Raw genomic sequence first — 23,503 nt, forward strand, 5'->3', positions numbered from 1 at the left:
AACCATAATTCAAAAAGAATCATGTACCCCAATGTTCATTGCAGCTCTATTTACAATAGCCAGGACATGGAAGCAACCTAAGTGTCTATTGACATATGAATGGATAAAGAAGATGTGGCACATATATACAATGGAATATTAGCCACAAAAAGAAACAAAATTGAGTTATTTGTAGTGAGGTGGGTGGACCTAGAGTCTGTCATACAGAGTGAAGTCAGAAAGAGAAAAACAATACCGTATGCTAACACATATATATGGAACCTTAAAAAAATATGGTTCTGATGAACCTAGGGGCAGGACAGGAATAAAGATGCAGATGTAGAGAATGGACTTGAGGACATGGAGAGTGGGAAGGGTAAGCTAGGACGAAGTGAGAGAGTGGCATGCATGTATATACACTACCATATGGTAAAACAGACAGCTAATGAGAAGCAGCTGCATAGCACAGGGAGATCAACTCGGAGCTTTGTGACCACCTAGAGGGGTGGGATAGGGAGGGTGGGAGGGAGACGCAAGAGGGAGGGGATATGGGGATATATGTATACATATAGGTGATATATATATATATAGCTGTATATTCTTTTCAGTGGTCTGTAGGTTGTGTTTCCACAGAAGCAGAATCTGAGGGAAGGAAATGAGTGGAAGTGGTTTATTTGGGAGGTGATCCCAAGAATCACTGGTAGGGGGAGAAAAAGTGAGGGAGGGTAGGGGAAGAAGGCAGTAAATGGTGTGGTTCCAGTAGCTTACTTGTGTGGGCAATAGCAACTCTGGGAGGCAGTGTATAACACATAGCAGAGTCAGCATAATTGAGAGCGGAGGAACTGGATATCAGTTCCCTGGTTGTCAGTCACTGACTGAGCTTTGCTGGAAGGAGGCATTAATTCCCCAGCACTTCTCTCTGCCCCACAAGAGGTCATGTGGGCTCAGCTGGTCAAAAACAAATACAAAAACAAATCAAAACGCTCAGAGAGTTGTAGGTGCTAGCGATTGGAAACCTGAAAAGCAAACATGGTAACTGTGAATGCTGAGGGGGTGTGGGCAGAGCCCCTACAGTGTCAATAGATACCCTTTGGTTTGGGATTTTTTCCCCAGTTCACCCTGGAACTCAAATCCTTCATGTTTTCCAGAGAGAGTCAACACCATTGACTGCCCCATTCCCTATTTTTTTTTCCTTTCTCTCCATATCCATTTCCACTCATCCTCAGTCAGAAGATGAAAGAGATATACATATGTACTGAATATATTTCTCTTCAGATTGGTGAGAATCCTCAGGATTTTGTTGCCTATCTTCTACAGTTTCTGGGAGTGGAGTGAGGTTAGGAGCTGAGCTTTCCTGTGTATCTAGCTTCTATGCTCTGTGTTAGAAGCTGGTGCCCCTCCTCAGCCCTCCATACTGCCCACACAGCCTTCCAACTGCCCAGTTTTAGAAGTTTGTTGTGCTTTGGTTTAAAAATATATCCACAAATTCTTTGACATCCTCTCCCTAAAAGGCAGAGGTGCATTCCCCTCCTCTGGAGTGTAGGCTGAATTGTCTTCTAATGAATAGAATATGGTGGAAGTGAAGGTATGTGATTAGGGCATGAAAGGCATCCTTTCTCCTCGCTCCTCTCTCCCGCTCTCTTTCTCTCCCTGTCAACATTCGCTCTGAGGAAAGCCAACTACCCTATCGTGAGCACACTCAGCAGCCCGATGGACAAAGCCACACGATGATTCTGTGAACAGCCAGCAAGGAACTGAAGCCTCTGGACAACAGCGTATGAGTGAGTTTGGAAGAGGATCCTCCAGCCCCAGTCAAGTCTTTTTATGGGAAAACTGGAGCGACAACCACCCAGCTAAGCTGTTTCCAGATTCTTGACTTCCCAAAACTGAAAAGAAATGCGTTTTAAGCCACCGAGTTTGGGAGTGATTTGTTAAGCAGCAATAGATAAATAATAGAACTGATTAGGATTTTCCATTTCCTAGTTAGGTTCTTTTTGGTAAATTTGGAGCTGGCTTTTTTTAAAAAATTTTTTTAAATTCACTTTATTTATTTCTTTTTGGCTGTGTCAGGTCTTTGTTGCTGTGCGCAGGCTTTCTCTAGTGGCGAGCGGGGGCTACTCTTCATTGTGGTGTGTGGGCTTCTCAATGCGGTGGCTTCTCTTGTTGCAGAGCACGGGCTCTAGGCATGCGGGCTTCAGTAGTTGAGGCGCATGGCTTCAGTAGTTGCGGCACGTGCGCTCAGTAGTTGTAGCTCGTGGGCTCTAGAGCGCAGGCTCAGTAGTTGTGGCGCACGGGCTTAGTTGCTCTGCGGTATGTGGGATCTTCCTGGACCAGGGCTCGAACCCGTGTTCCCTGCATTGGCAGGTGGATTCTTAACCACTGCACCACCAGGGAAGCCAGGGGCTGGATTTTAAACTATTTTTTGCTCTCCTTTTTTAAAATATGCAATTTAAATTCACCATATTAAACACCTTTGAAGTTAACTCTTTTGTCTTGAACGTGGCATAGTATGTTAAACTTTGCTTTCTATTCCTTTCTGTTGCACATAAGTCATAGGGGACCTAGGGAATCTTTTGTCACTTTATTTCTTGGACAACAGTGAAGACGGAAGCTGTTCAGTATGTCTTTCCCCTTCACATTTTATCTATAAAGAGAACAAGGTAGGAGGTTAATACTTTTAGTTGACAGAGGTACTTTAACAAGTTCTAGACAAGGGAAGACTTTGATGCCGTCTCCAAGAATCTCTTCGCTTTTTTCTACCTGCTTCTAAAACTCCTCTTGGATCCTCTGGAATGTCAGATCCCTCAGTCACCAGCACCGCTACTGTCTTCCCTCTGCTTCAAGCTGATTGGAATTGATTGCTCTTCTGTATCACGAGGTTCATAGTCTCAATTTTCTCTGTTTGAAATCTCTAAGAAGTACTTTTCTCCTATAAAGTTCACAGTGGCACTTCATTCTTAGAAATATTGCATGAAGGAGATGGAACAAAGTACGGAATCAGACAACTAGGGAGGTTATGACTTCATGAATTTATGGTAGACTCTCTTAACCCAGAAACTAAATAAAACAGATATTCCACTTGAAGCAACTCTTGCAACTCAGTTTTTATAATAACTTAAATCGCTTTAAAATAAAAATCTTCTAGTTCGAAACGTAAGAATTAGAGAATAGCGTCTCAAGCCAACCTTGATGACTTGAAGAAAAAATCTCCATTAGAAACACAAAATCATACATACTCTATGATGCGAATCATGTGAAAAGTACGTGTATATGTGGAAAAAGATTAGGAGAACTAAAGGAATGTAAACAATTATTTCCTTTAGGCTGAGACATTATAGGTAAACTTTTTGAAATTGTAAAATCAAAATCTTTCCGGAAGAAAGAAATATAACTACATATGCCTGGGTGAATTTCTGTAAACACTACAGAATTTTAAAAAGTAAACTGGGCTGGATTATGAAGGAGAGAGAAAGAGACCATTCTTTCATTCTGGCTGAAGGGAGGCGTCTGAGCTGAGACTGCACTCGTACTACTGAAAAACTCCCTCTGCTTCCTTCCCTTTCCAGCTCAACCCCATTTCACTATAGTCTGCTTTTCTTCTCTCTTGATAGAAAATCTCCAAATTAGTTGAGAGTTGATTATTTTGTCTGAACAAAAATAATGATAATAAAACTTCTAAAAAAATGAAGTCTGATAAGTCCCAGTTTAGAAATCAAACCAACCAGGCAGCATCTCAGGGGCTGAGGCTGCTGTCACCTTTGGCTCTTAAGAAACGACAGCATTCATCCTCCTCTCATGTTTGTGACTCTCTGAGTGTGGAAATGACCTAAGGGAAGCAGCAAAGCAGGCTGTGGAGCAGTCTTACAACTGGAAAAAATAAGTAGGCCTGCTTATTAGGTCTGTCTATAAAACTCTGATCTGTTACACCCTGTTCATTAAAAAAGATAATAATGGGCTTCCCTGGTGGCACAGTGGTTGAGAGTCCGCCTGCCGATGCAGGGGACACGGGTTCGTGCCCCGGTCCGGGAAGATCCCACATGCCGCAGAGCGGCTGGGCCCGGGAGCCACGGGCGCTGAGCCTGCGCGTCCGGAGCCTGCGCGTCCAGAGCCTGTGCTCTGCAATGGGAGAGGCCACAACAGTGAGAGGCCCGCGTACTGCAAAAAAAAAAAAAAAAAATGTGACTGTCTCCAGAAGGAATTACATTTGGAGAAGGACCAGTTGCTGGGCAAGGCCAAACTGTTTCCATCCGCCCTGGGAACTGCTGAGCACTGATCTCTTATGCCAGGTTTTAGCATTGGAGTCAGCAAGGTCTTTGTCATCTCTTGGCAAGCAGAGAGGGGGCGGAGGTGTACATCGGACCAAAGGCGATAGATCTCTCTGCCCAGAGGACCCAGCCCTGACCTTGGTGCTTGAGTAGAAGTGACCTTGCCGAAGGCTAGGTTTCTTTTTGTAGTCTTTTTCATTTTTTACCTAATTTTTTTTTTATCAGTCTATCTCCCTCCTCCAGAATGTAAGCTCCATAACGGTAGGGAATGTTTGTTCATTGCCATATCCCCAGCATGAGAGTGCTAGAAAGTGTTTTGGTCAGTGTGTCCAGGCTGCGTGGGGATGACACAGGGGAAGGAGTTGGGGATGGGGGTGGGGTAAAATCTGGGTCAGAGAAATTAGATGTTTTCCAGAGATTGCCAGGGCCACGAGTCAGGAATCATCACAAAGAGAAGCCAAGGACAGAGCTTAGGTAGGTTTAGGGTGAGGCCTGAGGCTCTGCATTCTTAGCAAGCTCCCAGATGATGCTGATACTGTTGGTTCAGAGACAACATTTGGAAGAGCAAGATTCTAAATTCAGGTCTGCTATGGACTACAGCAGAAACCTCTGGAGGAGCCTGTGTACGCTGTGATGAGTGGGAGACAAGGGTGAACACCTGGGCAGGGTGATGGCCACGGCGGGTCTGCGAGCGGCTTGGGGCATGGGCAGCTGGTGTGCAGCCTCAGCTCTGGCTTTGTTAGCCCCTGGCTTTGGGAGAGGTGAGGTCTTTTATCTTTTTAGAAATAACCTGCGGCTCATTTTCTTACGTCCCATTTCATGCTGTGACTTGACTCCTACTACAAGGGCGGAGTGGTTAAGGGACCTGGGTGTGGGGAGGGACGTGCATAGGAAGTTCTCTGAAGTACCCCATTCTCTTTGCCCTCCCATCTTATCCTTCACCTTCATCTTATCCTTTACCTGTGCACAGTGCTCAGAGCACTGGACTGAGAGGTAGTGAGGTGAGTAGGAGGAGTCCTGAACTTGAGTCAAAAGATCGAACTGAGGGCTTCCCTGGTGGCGCAGTGGTTGAGAGTCCGCCTGCTGATGCAGGGGACATGGGTTCGTGCCCCGGGCTGGGAGGATCCCACATGCCGCGGAGCGGCTGGGCCCGTGAGCCATGGCCGCTGAGCCTGCGCGTCCAGAGCCTGTGCTCCGCAACAGGAGAGGCCACGACAGTGAGAGGCCCACGTACCGCAAAAAAAAAAAAAAAAAAAAAAAAAAAGATTGAACTGAGTCCTGGCTCTGCTGCTTATGCAGTGGCCTTGGACAAGTTGCATAACCACAGTGGCTTGCAATTTCCTCAACCATAAAATGGGTTTAGTAAGACCTGCTCTGAGTATCTCATGAGAGTATTGTGAGGATTGAGTTAATGTGTATGAAACAAGAGTTATTACATCAGTGACGTTGCTCCCTTTGCCCTTGACTTTGGGTATACCTTGAGTATCTTGAAATGAACAAGTCACTCAAGTAAGTGTTTCTACTGCTAGCCTTGACCAGGACATATAACAGGTGACTTGTTTCTGTAAAGGTCATTTACATTTGGAATGTTTTTAAAGTTTACTTCATTTATTTCTTCCCTCAGGAAAATCTCTGTTCTCTGCATGATAGAATCCTTACTCATCTTTTAAAAATTTTACATAAATACTGTAATCACTTTAAAGTCACTGGTAGGAAAAATAGGTTTCTTCAAGACTCCATCATTTGCTACAAAGGGTAAAAGATGACCTTGTCTGAAATACAGGGTGTAATTATTTCAGATTCTGAAAAAACTGTTCTTTCAACAGTCCATGTCTCTCCTTTGCTTGTTTCTTTTAAAAGAACTGCAAGCTCTAGTGAGAAGGATGCCACAAAAATAGAAATGCCAATCTCTAAAGATCTCAAGGCACTTTCAAAACGATAAATAATTAATTTTCACAGCATCCCTGATATGATTAAGAGATGAAGCAAGGGAGGCCAAAAGAAGTTAAGGGACCTGCCCAAGGTTATAAGCAGCCAAGCCTGGAATAGAAGCCAGACTGGAACTCAGGGCTTCTAACAAAAAGGTTTAGTTTAGTACATTTACTGAGCATGAACTACATCCTAGGTACCAAGGGGACTGTATCATCTAGGAGTTCATGATCTAGTGGGGAACACACACACACACACACACACACACACACACACACACACACTCCCCTAATATAAAGCAAACAGCAATGAATACTATAATTAGATACCAAAAGTATATAAAAGTAGAAGAGGGGAAAAATTAATTATGACTCAGGCAGAGGGGGAATTTGGGAATGTTTTTATAGAGGAGATGAGATTTGACCTGAGGCTTGGAGAATGGGTTGACCATTGATAGGAGAACAGAGGAGGGGAAGCAAAAGGACATCCCTCCAGGCTGGCTATTCAGGTTTGAGTCAATAACCAGGCTTTGGAAAGCAAAGGAGACATTCTTACAAAATAGCAAGTAGAACTGGGTTATATGCAGAGTAGGGGTCAGATTGCCAAGGATCTTGAATTCTAAATTGAAGAGGATGGATTTTGTTAGCCATGATGAGCTATCAGTGGCTTTGGGGGTAGGGAAGATATAAGGTATCTGTTCTAATAGGAAGGTTACTATGGCACCAATATGTAGGATAAATGAGAAGAAAGAGAAATAGCAGGCAGGAAACCAATAGTAACTTCTTCCAATCATTGAACAAATGTTTGTGGGATATTTTATTATTATTGTGTGCCAGTTGTAATGCTGGGCACTAGGAATATCAGTATAAAAAGACATAGCCTCTGCTGCTAAAGGGAAGCAGTGCTTACAGAACAGCCCAAGAAGTGCTGAGAGTGGTAGGAATAGGGTGCTTTGGAAGCATGGACGGGGCATCTAAATGAGGGAACACTGGGTGGGGGCAGGGAGATAAATTACAAGGTTGGGATGAACATATACACACTACTCTATATAAAATAGGTAAACAACAAGGGCCTACTGTATAACACAGGGAACTATACCTTGTAATAACCTATAATGGAAAAAAATCTGAAAAAGAATGTGTGTGTGTGTGTGTGTGTGTGTGTGTAACTGAATCACTTTGCCATACACTTGGAAATAACACAACATTGTAAATTAACTATACTTCGATTTTTAAAAACTGCAAAAAAAGAAAAAAAGCATCTCTAAACTCAATAACTAACTAAAAAATAATAAATAAATAAATGAGGGAAGACTTCCTGGAGGAGGTTTCCCTCTAGCTAAGTCTAAAAACTGAATGGGGATTGGCAGGTGAATGAGGCATGGAAGCACATTCCAGGTAATGGCACATGCGAGGTATGAATCGGGATGACAGGTTCAGGGAACAAGGGGCTCTGTGTGACTGGGTTGAAGTTGTGTGTGATGGTGAGGGAAGAGAAAGGGAGATGAAGCCAGAAGGCCAGCGAGTCTGGACCATGAGAGGTTGTGTGTGTTGGTTAAGGGAATGAACTTCATCCTGAGAGCTTGTGAAGGACTTCTAAGTAGAGGAGTTACTATATCAGACCAGTTAAGTGTATTGAAATCATTCTGGTGAGAGATTATAGGGCTTGACCTAGGTCAGTGGGCAGGTGGTGAGACTAGAGAGGACTTTATCATTTGGATGGAGAGTTTAGACTAATGTACAGAATGAGATTAAAAATCAAGGTGAGTATACTTAGTGAGATTAGAATAATGTGAAGCCTGGCATATATTGGCAGACAGGGTTCCAGGAAGGGGTGGGACCTGCACTGAGGATGGTGTTCTAAGTAAGGACTACAGGGCAGGTGGGAAGAAGCAAGGTCAACTTCCATAACTATGAGGAGAAAGGGCTGCATTGGTGGAGAGCTTGTTTTATCATATGGATGGTAGTATGGTAGGGATGGTTTATAAAAGACTTTAGAAGGAGCAAGATTAGATGAAATAAGCAAGAAAGAGACACTGAAAACTTTTGAACACAAGAGTGAGCTAATAAAAATGACATAACTTGAGGGAGTTACGGGATGGCCAACTTTTGAAGGTTCTTGGGGTGACTTAGGAGATGGAGAGTGTCTCTTAATATCCTGAAAATCTGGCTGCAAGATGTGGATCCTTTCAACTTCCCTAACTATATGGATGGCCATGAAATATATCTTTTTCTGCCACCAACAATAAAAATCTTAGAGTATTAGCCATCACTGGCTAATCTAAACTGAACAGTTGCTAGAAGAGAAGGACTACTTCTGGAAAGCTAACCTCCTAAGGTGTAGAGCACTCAACTTCAGTGAAGAAAGACCCTGTGTCTCTCAGTGAATTTTCCTGGGACCACTCTGTGTATCCCTGATGAATTACTGTGTACAGAGGCCAAGAGAGTGGCAACTTTAAACCTGAGTGATTATAGCAAGGCTCAAGAGCTAAACAAAGAAAGCTAAAGGCTACATAAAAGAGCAACAATTTGACATAAATCACAGCAATAAGTTTTTTGGATCTGTCTCCTAAAGTAAAGGAAACACAAACAAAAATTTAAAAATGGGACCTAATTAAACATAAAAGCTTTTGCACAGTAAAGGAAACCATCAACAAATGAAAAGACAACCTACTGAACTAGAGAAGATATTTGCAAATGACATGACCGATAAGGGATTCATATCCAACATATATAAACAGCCCATACAACTCAACATCAAAAAAACAAACAGCCCGATTAAAAAATGGGCAGAACTGAATAGATATTTTGCTGAAGAGGAAACGAAAATGGCCAACAGGCACATGAAAAGATGCTCATCATTGCTAATCATCAGGGAAATGTAAATCAAAACCACAGTGAGCTATCACCTCATACCTGTCGGAATAGCCATTATCAAAAAGTCTACAAATAATAAATGTTGGCGAGGATGTGGAGAAAAGGGAACCCTTGTACACTGTTGGTGGGAATGTAAATTGGTGCAGCCACTGTGGAAAACATTATGGAGATTCCTCAAAAAACTAAAAATAGAGCTACCATATGATCCAGCAATCCTGCTCTTGGGCATATATCCAGATAAAACTGTAATTGGAAAAGATACATGCACCCCAATGTTCATAGCAGCACTATTTGCAATTGCCAAGACATGGAAACAACCTAAGTGTCCATCAACAGAAGACAGGATAAAGAAGATGTGGTATATGTATATATATATATATATATATATATACACACACACACACACACACACACACACACACACACACACACACACACACACAATGGAATACTACTCAGCCATAAAAAAGAATGAAATTTTGCCATTTGCAGCAGTGTGAATGGACTTGGAGGGCATTATGCCAAGTGAAATAAGTCAGATAAAGGAAGATAAATACTATATGATATCACTTATATGTGAAATCTAAAATAATACAACAATCTAACGAATGTACCAAAAAAGAAGCAGACTCACAGATATAGAGAACAAACTGGTGGTTACCAGTGGGGGGGGAGGGGCAATATAGGGGTGGGAGAGAGGGAGGTACAAACTGCTGTGTGTAAGATAGGCTCAAGGATGTATTGTACAACATGGGGAATATAGCCAATATCTTGTAATAACTGTAGATGGAAAGTAACCTTTGAAAATTGTATTAAGTAAAAAAAATTTTATTTTAAAGGAAGGCAATGAGTAAGAGAAAGACAAAGTCAAGAGGAGAGTTTAGAAACTGACTAAGTGTATAGATCTGTGATCTGGTGACCTAGAAAGGGTAGGCCTATGGTGGTGAGATTCTTAAATCATGGCTAAGACTTGAAGAAAGAATAATATATCTGTTATGGGCTGAATTGTGTCCCCCCAAAATTCATATGTCAGTGTCCTAATCCCCAGCACCTCAGAATTCAACTGTACTTTGAGATAGGGTCTTTAAAGAGGTAATTAAAGTTAAATGAGGTCATTAGGGTGGGCCCTAATCCAATATGACTGATGCCCTTATAGGAAGAGTATAGGACACAGACACACACAGAGGGAAGATCATATGAAGTCAAGGATAAACATGGCCATCTACAAGCCAAGGAGAGGCCTAAGAATGAACCACCTCTGTTGACACCTTGTGCTTATACGTCTAACCTCCAGAGTGGTTTAAATTTTTGCTGTTTTAAGTCATCCAGTCTGCATTTTGTTATGGCAGCCCTAGAAAATACAGTGCTCTAGAAAACTAATACAATAGTTCCCGTGGGGCTAGAAGAACTCCAGGACTTGGACCAGAGCCAGAAGTACAGCAGACTGGAAAGCAAGGTAGGAAGAGAGAGGCCAGGGCAGACGGAGGCACACAGATCTAAGGATCTCTGAGTGAGATGTCTCTCAGACAAAGTATTTAGTTTCTGCCTTGAGTCATCTGCTGGTTTTTAGGAGTAGCTTGGCTGCACTTGGGATGCCTGGCCTGAGCATGTGTGCCTTTTGTGATTTAATGCTGATGAAAGATATGAGAGATGATAGTTCTACATCCTCAAGTTATCCTGCTTCTGAGCAGCATTCAAAACAGTTGACCACCCCTTCCTTCTTGAAACTCTCTCCTCTCTTGGATTGTGTGATACCACGAGTCTCCTCTATTTCTGCTGGCTATTTTTTAATTTCATTTGCTGCCTTTTTTTTTTTTTCTCTACCTAAATTCTAAATGATGGAGGTCCTCAGGGCTCCATCATGGATCCTCCTGTCTTCTCTGCCTACCTGATTTCTCCCGGTGAACTCATCCAGTCCCTTGGTTTAAACGCTGTGTATAAACAGATGATCCCAAATCTACATTGCTGGCTGCTCCCTTGAGCTCCTGACTCATGTAAAAAAACACGTACTTGATGTTTTCCCCCTGGATGTCACACAGACATCTCAGATTTTGTGAGTACAAAATTACACTTGATTTTCCTGCTCATTCTTGTTCCTTTGCCCATCTTTCCATTCTCAGTTACACATTATCACCATCCACTCAGTTGCTCAAGCCAAGTCATCCTTGATCCCTTCCTTTCTCTAACCCAATCCATCAGCAAGTGCAGACCATTCTACTTTTAAAACATATCCCAACCTGTCCATCTCCCTTTATCACCTCTGCCAACATTACAGTACAAGTCACCATCTTTTGTTGCCTGGACTACTGTTAGAGCCTCCTGCTTTGCACATCTACTAAACCCAGTCTGCACCCAGAACCATGGAGTATAACATTCTCAATTCTGCACAGTCTGCTTCCATCCTACAATTCCAGCCTTATCTTCCTTTACTCTCCTCCTTGCCCACTCCCTTTAAGACCTTTATTCAGTTCCTCTAATGTGTGTGTATCCTAGACTGAGTTCCTTTGAAATGACTTAGGGGCAAATTGGTAGTGGGGGGGCAGGTCAGTGATCCAAAAGGGGTGAGGGCATGAGAAGAATGAGAAAGGAAAGGAGGGGAAAAAACAAAAAGCACAGTTTTGGAAATTGCTGTTGTGAGCAACATGTCTCTCTTTTGCTGAGACCTCCTGAGAAGTGTACAGAATGTCTCCCAGTGATGTTCACCTAAAGGAGGGGAGGCTGAGACATTTATGGACCAGCTCCTGTGCCCTGCAGTTGAGGGTTGCCTGGTGGGGGTTGGAGTAGGGGACGGCATTAATACCCTGGCATTTCTAGGCTGCACTTGTGCCATTATCAGAGAAGGAAGAAAGCTGCTCAGATGCTTGAGGTGGGTGGCTGTCAGATGGATATGAGTTTGAGCTGTCAGGGACCGTCCACCATAGCTGTGGCTGAAACAGAGGAGGGCTGAGAGGATGTAACATGGGGCACCAGAGGTGTCTCTGACTCCAAACTCTTTCTTGCACTGGTGACTTTGTATATGCTGTTCCCTCGGCTGGCCTTCTCCTCCTTCCTCTTTTGTGAGTAACAGGATCCCTTCCACAGCCTTAGGGATCAGCTTAAATATCACTTCTTCAGAGTTGCCTTCCCTGATTTCCCAGTCTAAATTACATCTCCTTTGGTAGCCTCTCTCATAGCACCTTCAGTGCATGTGCCAGGAGCTGTGATCCTATATTTGTGTATTCAGTGTTGTATCTGTCATTCACACAAGAATGTTCACTTCTGTACACCCAGTGCCTGGCATTATACCTGGCACATAGTAGGTGCACAAATGACAAATGAATGAAGAAAAATTATAAACCTAAATGTGTATCCCAGAAACCTATCTCAAGTCTTTCTTTTGGCAGCAAAGGCAGGGAGCCTGGTTCTCCATCAGCCTGCATCGCTGCTGGAAGAGTTCAGGTTTCCCGGGCAACAGTTGGACAATAGCGGGAGGAAATTTAAGGACAGCAGAGAAAAACAGGGAAGGATTCAACAAACATTTGTGGAGCTTCCACTGTGGGTTAAGCCCTGTCTAGGTGAAGGCGATACAGAACTAGTGAAGACACAGTACCTCATAAGGTGGTCATGGGGGCAGTCATAGAAACGTATGAGTGGCAAAGTGATCTGAAGACAGTAAATACCAAGCAATGTGAGGCCGTATGATGATGAAAGATGCAACTAGATGGTTCTGAGGAGGCTTCCAGCCTTTTAATCAAAGGCATTCATAGTCAAGTGGGGCCAGACCAGGGGGGTGTGAGCATCTGAGGGAGATACTTGAACTATTTAAACTCAAGGGGTACTGAAAATAGTTTTGCTCACAACTCTCCAGGGCTGCCCAGCACTTTGGAAGATAGTTTCAGATACAGAGTGCAGCTGTGCCATTCTCAAGCCGGAGGGGAGAATGTTGGTTCCCTGCCACTTTCTCTGTGGGAAATGAGTAGCCATGTAGGGTTAAAATGGACCTACTCTCTTTAGCCTAAACTTTCATGATTTAATAATTTCTTTTTTGTGGCAATAGCCAAAAATGAATGGTAACATTGAATAAAATTTGATATAATTTATCTCTAAACTTGCAACTCAAAAAGTACATGTTTATATCAAAGATATGCTGTGGTGACATTTGCTTTAACACAATATCTATCTATCCCGTATCTACCAGTATGGGAGCTGAGTGGTAGAAAGACCCTGAGAATTGAACTCCTTCATCACGGTCCCAGGTCTCTCCTAAAACCACTTCTCCTAAACTACTTCTCAGTGTAGATGCTCCATTCATGCCTAAAGTGTTCAGAACTTCTCAGGAATTCAAAGAGATAACATTCTGAAGGCACTGGCAGGTCACGAAGTGTAGTGGAATGCGCCAGGATCTGGGAACTGGGAGACCTGGTTTCTAGTTCAGGCTCTGCCACTACCGAGCTGTGCAGCAGTGAGCACCAACCCCTCTGGTCTGTTTCACCACCTGTGAAGTGTGGCCTGGCTCTTCAGATCTAAATGCACAGGGAAAACACGAGAGGCAGGACATTGTGTTTGGGCCTTAGAGCCAGACTATCTGGATTCAAATCCATGCAAATCAAAGCCACTTACTAGCTATGTGACTTTGGGCAAATTACTTATCTCTCTGCCTATTTTCTCATCTTTAAAATGAACTAATGGTAGTTTCTGTGTCATAGGACAGTTATGAGGATTAATTGACTTTCTGTACATGAAAAACACCAAGTAAGAACTATCTAAGTTTTTGCTAATATTGCTTATTGCAGCACTGTTTGTAACAGAAAATGCTGGGCATAACCTAAGTACCCATCACTAGGGGACCAGTTACATAGACTATCAAACAAAGAATGAGGCACAGCTTGCATGTTCTTATTGAAGATCTCCAAGTCACTGGTTAATTAAAAAAAGCAAGGCACAAACCAGGGAAGAGCCTGCTGCCATGTGTGTGAGTCCATCTTTCAAGAGCACATATGGATAGAATTGGGCTAGTGTGTACATAGAATTTCTAAAAGGACATAGAGGACATAGAGAAACTCTTAACAGTAATCATATCTCAGGAGGAGACTAGGTGGGGACAGGTTAAGAGGGACTTAACTTTCTATTTATGCCCTTCTACTTGAATTTGTTGCCCTGTGTGTGAGTGTATTTTTCAAGAAGCTAGTTAAAAACAAAACAAAAAACGATAATGCTTGCTTTGTCTGTCTCAGAAGACCATTTTGAAAAATAGATGTGAAATAATGTATCTAAAAGCATGGTGAAAATTGGAAAATGCTACATCAATGTAATGCATTATTAAAATAAGAGTGTTTGGCCTACAGGATCTAGAAGCCCTAAATGTACGTGGTTGCTGAAATAAATCAGTGTGGCTTTAGAGTATTTGCCTAACAATGGTAACTTTCACAATAGTATTAACAATAGTACTGACTAATGATAGTAAGTAGTATTGGGGTATTAGCAGCACCATTAGAGTAGTATTAGTAGCACCCAGGGCTCCGGAACTTTTCTTTCGGAAATCAACTTATTTTTCCATTTAAATAAAGGGTAAGGGTCCCTCCCGAAGACTTTTTTCCTTTAGAGTTCTAATTATTTTGCAGCTTTGGAAAAACAAATCCAATGTTAAATTTTACAGTATTTTAAGTATTTTCTCCTTCCTCCCAAGATATATAACCATTAAGAAAATGTTCCCAAATTAGATACCTTGCATCTTTCATTAGATATCCCACTGGTGAAAGAGATTTATTTAAATTGAAGCTTAAAAAAAAATTTAAAATCAGTAAGATATTAAAAGTCAGGTTAATGTCTAAGGTGAGGATTATATGTATAAGTGTTTTGAAACCAGGCCTGGAGAAGAGAAACCAGGTGGGGATGAAAATGATGAGAAACTCTCCCTCCCCTGTCTCTCATTTCCCACAAAGTGGAAATTTTGAGTCAACCTTAAGAAAACATAGAGTTCCTGCCTTGTGGCTCGCTTGTGAAAAGGGAGGTTGTATAATTGTGTACATTGACTCCACACAGTATACACAAGAATGATCCTCAAGACTTCTCTGCACTGGGGTTTGTGAGCCTGGACACACAGCTTCAGGTTACCCGCTTTCCAGGCACAGATCCTTTGGAACAGCTCCCAAACGTAAGCTTTCTCTTCCCTGTGCAATTTTGCAAGCAGGCCATCTCAGCTCATTCACCAGCCCCCAGCACTTCTGGTTTGTGGTTTCTAAGCACCCCCTAGGGTCCCTGACAACTCAGTTCCCATCTCACAGACCTTTGATTAGAAAGCTGCAGTGTGGCTTTGTGTACACCACTGGTCCCATCCATCCGAACAGTTTCAAGTCTCAGGGGCCGTCCACTGGGAGCCGTGCTGGAGTGCTGCCTCTTTCCCACTTCTTCCCACATCCTGGAGAAAGAGAAGTACATCTAGGGTGACTCCATTTTCCTCCCCATTGCAACCCTCTAAACTGGACTGCAAAGAGTTTATATTATAGACTATCAAACAAAGAATGAGGCACAGCTTGCATGTTCTTATTGAAGATCTCCAAGTCACTGGTTAATTGAAAAAAGCAAGGCACAAACCAAACTGCAAATGATAGTTCCTCCACTCTTTCCTGTTTCTCTCAGAAAAGCCCTCTTCCACGCAATGGCTGGTGGGTGCAGCGACTCTGGCCCCTAGCTGCTCTGGGCAGCTTCTTACCTCTCCTCCCTGCCAAGGCCCCGACCATTTCTGCCTGCTGAGCTGCATGTCACAAAAACCTTAATCTCTCCAGATTTGGAGAGAAAGATTCGGATGCTTGAAGTAAAGTTATAAAGCATTCCTTTCCCCCAGTGACACAGGAATTCAATCACATGATCCTGCTGGTGTTTAGGAAAGGTGGCTATAAGAGAGGGGAGCCCTTGGGATGAGGCTGTGTTCCTAGGCACAGACTGCCTCTCTGGAGAGCCAAGGGAATACCTTCACCACAGTTGCCTAAAGGCAAGAGTGGAAACAAAGAAACCTCTGCTCTGGAAAAACAATTGGCTATTGGGCTCTGATTTTGACAGGGCTCTTCCCCCTTCTACTACAGCCGCCAGGACCACAGCTCCGGCCCTCCCAATCCAGAGCAGACACTCCTGCAGTCTGGGTAGCTGGGCAAGGAGACTGCCAATGAGCAGTGACAGGCAGCAGGGGACAAAGGTCTAACATTTAGTTCCTTTGTCCACTTTTGGGGGGCAAATTTTGGACAAGTTGCAAAAATATATAACAACGTCCACATTTAGGCTTTGAGGTCACAGAGATAACAATAGGTGATACCTTATAGTGCTCTCCAGCACCAAAGCAGTCTTAAGTTTGTCTTAAGTTTGTTAATAGTAAGTCATTTCATCATTAAAATAACCCTTGGAAGTGGTTGATTTTATTACCATCCTCAGTTCACAGTTGTAGAAACTAGAACTTGGAAAGGCTAAGCAACTCAAGGAGGATCACCCATTCAGTAAGTTATCCAAGTACAACTGAAACCCAAGTATTCTGTGCCAGCGTCTGTAACTGGAACCACCACGTTCTTCACCTTTCTCGGGGACTGCTGGTTTAGGGCTCTCTAAGGTTCCTGATCTTTGTTCTGTGGGATAGACATATGAGTAGTCTGGAGACAAAAGAGGCTACTCCTAGCTTTATGCAGAGCTGTTGACCAAAAGAACCCAATGTGTGGAAGAGTTGAAGTGAATTTTGATTTTGATCTGAAAATGAAATGAAATGAAATAGAGGAAAAGCAGAAAACACTAAGTAGGAAAGGAAGATGAAAAAGAGAGAAAAGGGGAAGGAAAAGTAGGTTTTATTCATTCATTTGTTCATTCAGTCAGTTAATAGATGTCTTCTATGTGTTAGGCAATGTGCCAGACACTAGGAACCAATGGTTAGCAAAAAAATTAAAAAAAAAAATTTTGTCATTGAGGAACTTGTAGTTTAATGGGGGAAAGTGACCACCAAATAACCACATATGTAGATTTCACATGACAGCCTCTACTTAGTGCTACGAAGGAAAACATCTTGAGGCTCAAAATGGTATAATAGGGGACCTAGCCTAGTCTATCTCCTGGTTGAAATGTGTAGGGCAGCGGTTTAATACATTGACCGTGTCAGGGGAAAGGTAGAGTTGATTCTGATATTCTTGAATGAATAAATCTTGCAGACATGATAGTCATCTTCAGTTTTCATTAGAGGAGCTTAGAAAGGGAACCATAATCGGTATGATTTTTTGCCTTTCAACTCTCCCCAATCTGCTCTAATTTTAACTTTATTTCTGCTGGTTCAGTGCCCCTTTCCCTACAGTGTGCCTCCTAAATCACTTCACTTCCTCTTTAGTAACAGCTTCTCATCGGGCAACTGTCTATTGAAGCACTCATTTGTCAGTGATGCTGCTGTCACTCCCTGAGCTTTGCAAAAACACATGGGAGCCAGTTAGCTAACCTCAATTTCCCTTCAGCATTTGGTTTACCCCCAGAAGGTTTACCTGAACTCAAGGCTCCAATATTCTCCATTGTTTATTAAATTCATTCTCTCTTTAAATTAACTATAGACTCTTTGGCATTATCTTTTGCAATGCATACAGTAAATCCTATTTCTTCTAGTCTCCCTTCACTCCATATAGGAAAGCTTAGAACACTCGAAATTCTAAGATAATGATGTAAAACAACGAATTATACAGCAATCCGTAATATCTTATGTCATAGGTAATAACGAATTTGTATATCCAAGGTAACATTTATTTTCAAACTGGTTGGAAGAAAAAAATTGATTAGTTTATAGAACTTTAGCCATTATTTAGTTGAAAATTGAGAGAATGATTGTTATTTTTACCACTATTATGCTGTAACTGCTCTTTGCCAAGGACATTCTTCATGTAGATGTTGAATGGAGTCCAAAGTGGTGGGTCATTGCCTCCTGACATAGGCTTCTTGTGTTTGGATTTTGGGATTTACAGCCTTCGTGGGAGTCAGCAGGCACCAGGAGAAAAAACACACATACTCAAAAACGTATTCTCCTTTCCCCCTACACACAACCAGGGCATAAAAATAGACACCAGAAGCTGAGGGTGTATGTTTACTATTTCCTTGCAGGACACACTGGGAGCTCAGGCAAGACCCCCTGAGGAAGAAATCTCCTCACAGCAGGGTGCTGAGCCCAGCTCCTCTCCAAACACGAAAGGGCATTAAATACCTTGTTTTCAAAAGGATGTGTTTCCCTCCTTTCTGGAAATGTTTCCCAGCTGGAGGTGGCTGTGAGACTCTTTCTAGAATTTCCTGCTGTAGGCACTTGAAAGGCACCCTGGGTGACTGTCCTGACCCCTTTCAACCTGAGCTTTCACTTTGAGTCATTGCCTCATCCTGCCTGTAGCATCTTCTAGGAAGAGTCTTGTAGGGATTTCATTATCGAGAAATGTCAAGGGGAAACCAAAGTTCAGATAGAAAGTGATACTTTCCTAAGGGAATAAGTCAAAGTAAGTACCACACATTCTGTCATTCATTCAGGCACTATCTATCAAGCGGCACTATTCACTCTTCTAGGGCTAGAGGCTGGGGCATATACAGTGGGAAGCAAAAGAGCCCTGGGCTCTGTCCTAGTAGAGCACACCATCTACCAGGGAAGAGAGAGATGGATCAAAATGATCCCACAAATAAGTGAATACAACTGTGAGAAGTGTTGAGTGAAAGGCAGGAAGCCAGGAGAGTAGAGGTGGGTCGGGCAGGTCCATGGTGAACTCAGACCTGAAGGACATCATCCTTCCGTACCTTGCACTTGGCTGGCTCCTGCCTTTGTCCATGCAGTCTGCTCTGGAACATGGACACCTAGTGGGGTAGGGATTTCACAGGGAGTAACTCATCCAAGAAGGCTGGTATAAGTCTTTGTTTAGCACTTGGTGGATGATGCCAGGCTAGCTTCTTGTATCTTATGGAAACAGAGCCTGGGCTCTTAAAACAAGAGAAGTGTTGTTACAAATCTTTCTTGGCAGCATTTAAATGATTTCAACAGAGGATGTGACTAGGAAGTATAACTAAGAGTCATTCCACTTAACAGAGACTTTAACCACATCATCTCATCTGGTTCTCATGCCTGCCCCAAAGGTAGATATTCTTTTTATCATGCCCAGTTTTTAGATGAGGACATAAGCAAGATTGTTGTTTCAGCCACTCATCCCTTCACGTCCCTTACTGTAACACTTAGTACACTTTATTGTCATGACTTATTTGATTGTATGCTTCCCTCACAAGACCTTAAGCTTTATGAAGGCAGCTATAATCACCCCTATATCCCAAGAACCTAGCAAGTATCATACATAGAAATAATTGTTTGTTGAAAGAATAAACAAGTGAATGAATGAATTGTTACAAAGAAAATCTGTGTCCTGGAGGAAGAAAAAGACATTGAACTAATTTTCCAGTGGGATGTAACCAAACAAGACTACTTTGTCCCAGATGGGCTGGAATTCAAGACAACAATAAATGGAAGCGCCAACCCAATGTTTCTCATGCCCGAACTGAAAATCTGTAAAAGACATGTGAAAACACACAACACTTATCTTAAGCCTCTCCCACAAAATTACTACCTCCACCTCTGACTGTTGTCAGCCCTGCTGCCAAGAGACACAATGAGAACTCCCTGTCCCACTTCAATTTCCTGCTCTGCTTCACGTCAAGCTAATCTCTGAGTATGGCTTTTTACATGTCGGAGTTGAAACAGGAAGTCCTGCGTGGCTGTTTTAGAAACGTGACTTCAACAAGACAGAGGTAAGGTCGGAGCAGTAGTAGCTGCCCTGTGCCCTGTGCCCCTCCCCACCTCTCTTCTTCCTCTTTAGATAGAAAGAGGGCTCCCTCTACCATTTGATAGCCAGTTGCTGGGTATAATCCAATGCCCTGCCTGTCAGCACTGTCTTCCCCTTGCTTTTCCACTGGCGGGGGTGGGGGTGGGGGGGCGGCGGGGCGGGGAAGGCATTTAGGCCAGAAGAATTAGCAAATAGGAAGACTTCAGGGGTCATTTTGTTATACTGATGAGACTGGGGATTGGGTATCTCTGAGTTTCACACTGAATCAGGTATTCACTGTTCTAGGCTTTTTGCTCCTGGATCCAAATCAGAGTAATGGTAACTTGAGAGTTGGGCCCACATTATTTCAGCTTGTGGCTGGCAGTACAATGCCCCCAGCTGTTATACTACCACCTCTGTTATCACTGTTCTGGGGTGTTGAGTTTCCCACCCTGACAACTGTTCAAAGGACTTCACTTGAGTCAATTGTATGAAACCCATTTCATTGTTGCTAAGGCAGAGAGGATTTGGGGGGTAGGGCTGGATATGACAGGCTTAATGGTGCATTAAACAGAGTGAGGTTGGTGTGCTCCAGGCCTCACTCAGACTCCCCAGACATTGTTTTTATTTGAATGGGAGAGTTATCAAGACAAAGCTAACAAAGTAGAGACTGTTTTTATTTGAATGGGAGAGTTATCAAGACAAAGCTAACAGTGGAGATCCACAAAAAATTTTCTAAGTCCTTAATGATCCTATTTTAAATAATGAATACCTAGGGGGAAAAAAAATTGGGGTCCACATGGAAGAGGTCTTGAATTTATTTCTTCAAAGAAAATAATAGCAAAACAAAAATATGAGCATTTTAAATTTATCTTCTCCAGATTATCCACTATAAAAAATTAAGTTACACTGGAAGTAATCAATGTACCATAAGAGGATTTAGAAATAAAATTATAGTGACTGAGCTTCTGAATAGACCAGGAATCAGGAAAGCAGTTGCTAATCTCACTTCTGTCCCTTAACTACTTGTATAAGGCAAGTCACTTCCCTCCTTTAAACCTCATTTGCAAAATGGTGGGGCTGGGTTGGATAACTGGTGCTAGTTGCAGCAATAAAATTCTCTGGTTCAGTGAAATATTGTAAATATCTAAAGGAAGCCAGTATAATCTGTAGTTTTCAGTGAAGTGAAGTTGGCTTCTGAGCTCTCACTTAGAAGGAATTTTTAAACCACAGACCAGTAAGTGGCAATTTCAGTGAAACAATCTGCGACTGAACTTAAATGGCATTAAAAAAAATCCAATCCTACTGGAGTATGTCTGAGAATGTTGAAATGCACTGACTATTTCAACATGACTTTTTAGTAGTAGTAATATTAAATGTTAATAATATTATAATAATATCAAAAAGAGAGAGAACTCTAGGAGCATTACTGTACCACGAAGAAACAAAACAATACAACCCATATTATTAGTCAGTGAGGGATTCCGTTATTTTCCAATGCCATTGCAAAACATGTGTTATCAAGAAAAGAATGTCAGCTGGAAACCCTGCTAGAAGAACTAAGGCGATTGGAATGTTGGAAGCCATGTCTCTAAGGATTCAGAAAGTAAGGCTCTTCTATAATTTTACAGAAAACAGTATTTCACAGGTGAGGTCCCTGATGTGCCTCAGAATCACCTTGGCTGTAAAAGCACACATCCTCAGGCTCCACACAGATGTATGGAATTAGAGCTCTAAAAGCTGGACATTTTAACAAGCACCCCATATGCAGAAAAAGACTTGAGAAACAAAGGTCTAGAAATGTACTTGGTGGGGGGGAGGGGAAACCTTCTTTGCAGAAAATACCACAGTGGCCCTCTCAGAAGGGAGAGAATCATCCGGGTCCCTACAAATGAGAAAAGATGTTTTGTGTCAACTTATCAAAATCCAATTAGGAATAAAACTCATGAGATCCCTTTAGACTAAAAGAGGGCACAGGCTTGGGCACCTGCCTTGAACTTGGTATGGTGAGGGTGGCAGAGCACAGTGTTAAGAGCACTGGCTCGCAAGATGGACAGGCCTGGGCTTGGGTCCTGCTTCTGCTGAGCTCCAGGCAAGAATGCAAGCTGGAATATTAGTACAGGCACTTAGTTTTGTTACAACCATCCCAGCACTGAATGATAGGATCTCAATAATTATTTATTAAATGTTTGTACTAGTTTCCTGTTGCTGCTGTAACAAATTACCGCAAACTTAGCCGCTTAAAACAAGAGAATTTATTCTCTTACAGTGCTAGAGGTCAGAAATCTAAAGTGGGTCAGCAGGCCTGCATTCCTTTTGGAGACTCCAGGGCGGAATCTGTTTCCCTGTTTTCCCAACCTCTGGAGGCCTCCTGCATTCGGCTCATGGCTCCATCCTCCATCTTTAAAGCCAGCAGCGTGACACCTTCATGCCTCTCTCTTTGGTTATCCCGTCTCCTTCTCCCCCTTTGGCCCTCCTGCCTCTCTCTTACCAAGACTCCTGTGATTACCTTGAACCCACCTGGATGAGTCAGGCTCATCTCCCTATCTCAATATCCATAACTTAATCACATCTACAAAGCTCCTTTGCCGTGTAAGGTAATATATTCACAGGTTCTGGGGATTAGGAGGTGGATACCTTTGGGGGAGGGTTGCAGGACATTATTCTGTATACCACAACGTTGCGGAACAAAAGTTTCTTAAGGTCTCTAAACCTTTGGTTTTTCTTCTGTAAAATGGAGTTTCTGTAAGGATTAAATGGAGTAATGACTGTACATGCACAATAAAAGGAAGGTACTTTGTTACACCTTCTAATTGTTCTAGAACTAGACTGCTTATAAGTAAGTGATTTAAATATACTAAACTCTTATTTATGTCCTTCTTGCTGATACTTCATTACTAGGGGTATATATTTAAATTCAGAAGACCTCGGGAAACTTTTAAGGAGCTCCTGCATCAGTCAGGGTTTAGTGAAGGAAACAGAAAGCTCTGGGTATTTGAATTAGAAACAAATTTTATACAGGGCGTCAGATAATTCTAAAACCATTGGAAGGGCTGGAGGAGCAGGGATCAGCGGCAGCCACTGCAATACTGCGTTTAAGAACACACTGCTGTAGTGGGGCTCTAGCGACCAGGAAGCACTGCCATAGTGAACACAACTTCCTCTCTAGCCCGTTAAAGCTGGAGTCCAGAAATTCGAAGTCTGAGTCCAGCCACCACCTGCTTCTTGACACACTGAGACCTTGTTGTCAGCAGAAAGTCACAGGAAGAGGCTCTCAGTCTCACTCCCAAACTCCAAATCAAATCAAAGTACATCCAGTCACCAGAGCCCACGAGGCATCTAGAACTCTGGCATCAGGAGAGTCTGGAAAATGTAGATTTCAATTTTCCAGCCTCTGCTCTGGGAAAGCACAGAGAATGAGATTGAATGCATGGTGAGCAGCACTCAATCAACCACATCCAAGTCAACCATATCCAAGCCAGTCTCTCCCCAGCACCGCACCTTGTTATTTGCTATTTGAAATACGTCCCTTGGAAGGAAGATCCCCTCTTATGATGTGCTGCACTGTAGGGCTTGAGAAACATTCTAAAACCCTTTTGATTGCAGCATGTAGATCTCAGAAGATATTCTTTTTTGTATTTAAAACGTCTCCTTTGGGGAAATTTCCAACTTTCTTTTCTCT

General features: G+C 42.6%; 1 long non-coding RNA gene across 1 annotated transcript in view; it reads right to left on the bottom strand.

Annotated features, from left to right (window-relative positions):
* The window catches only part of LOC114891731, a 69,406-nt gene that overhangs the window by 17,782 nt on the left and 28,121 nt on the right, over positions 1-23,503 (bottom strand). Inside the window, exon 3 of the long non-coding RNA XR_003792587.1 lies at positions 15,315-15,446. This is a non-coding gene — a long non-coding RNA (uncharacterized LOC114891731). The remainder of the gene's footprint in view (positions 1-15,314; positions 15,447-23,503) is intronic.

This window comes from Monodon monoceros, unplaced genomic scaffold, assembly GCF_005190385.1.
Source record: "Monodon monoceros isolate NGI ecotype Baffin Bay Population unplaced genomic scaffold, NGI_Narwhal_1 Super_Scaffold_12, whole genome shotgun sequence".
Lineage (NCBI taxonomy): Eukaryota > Metazoa > Chordata > Mammalia > Artiodactyla > Monodontidae > Monodon > Monodon monoceros.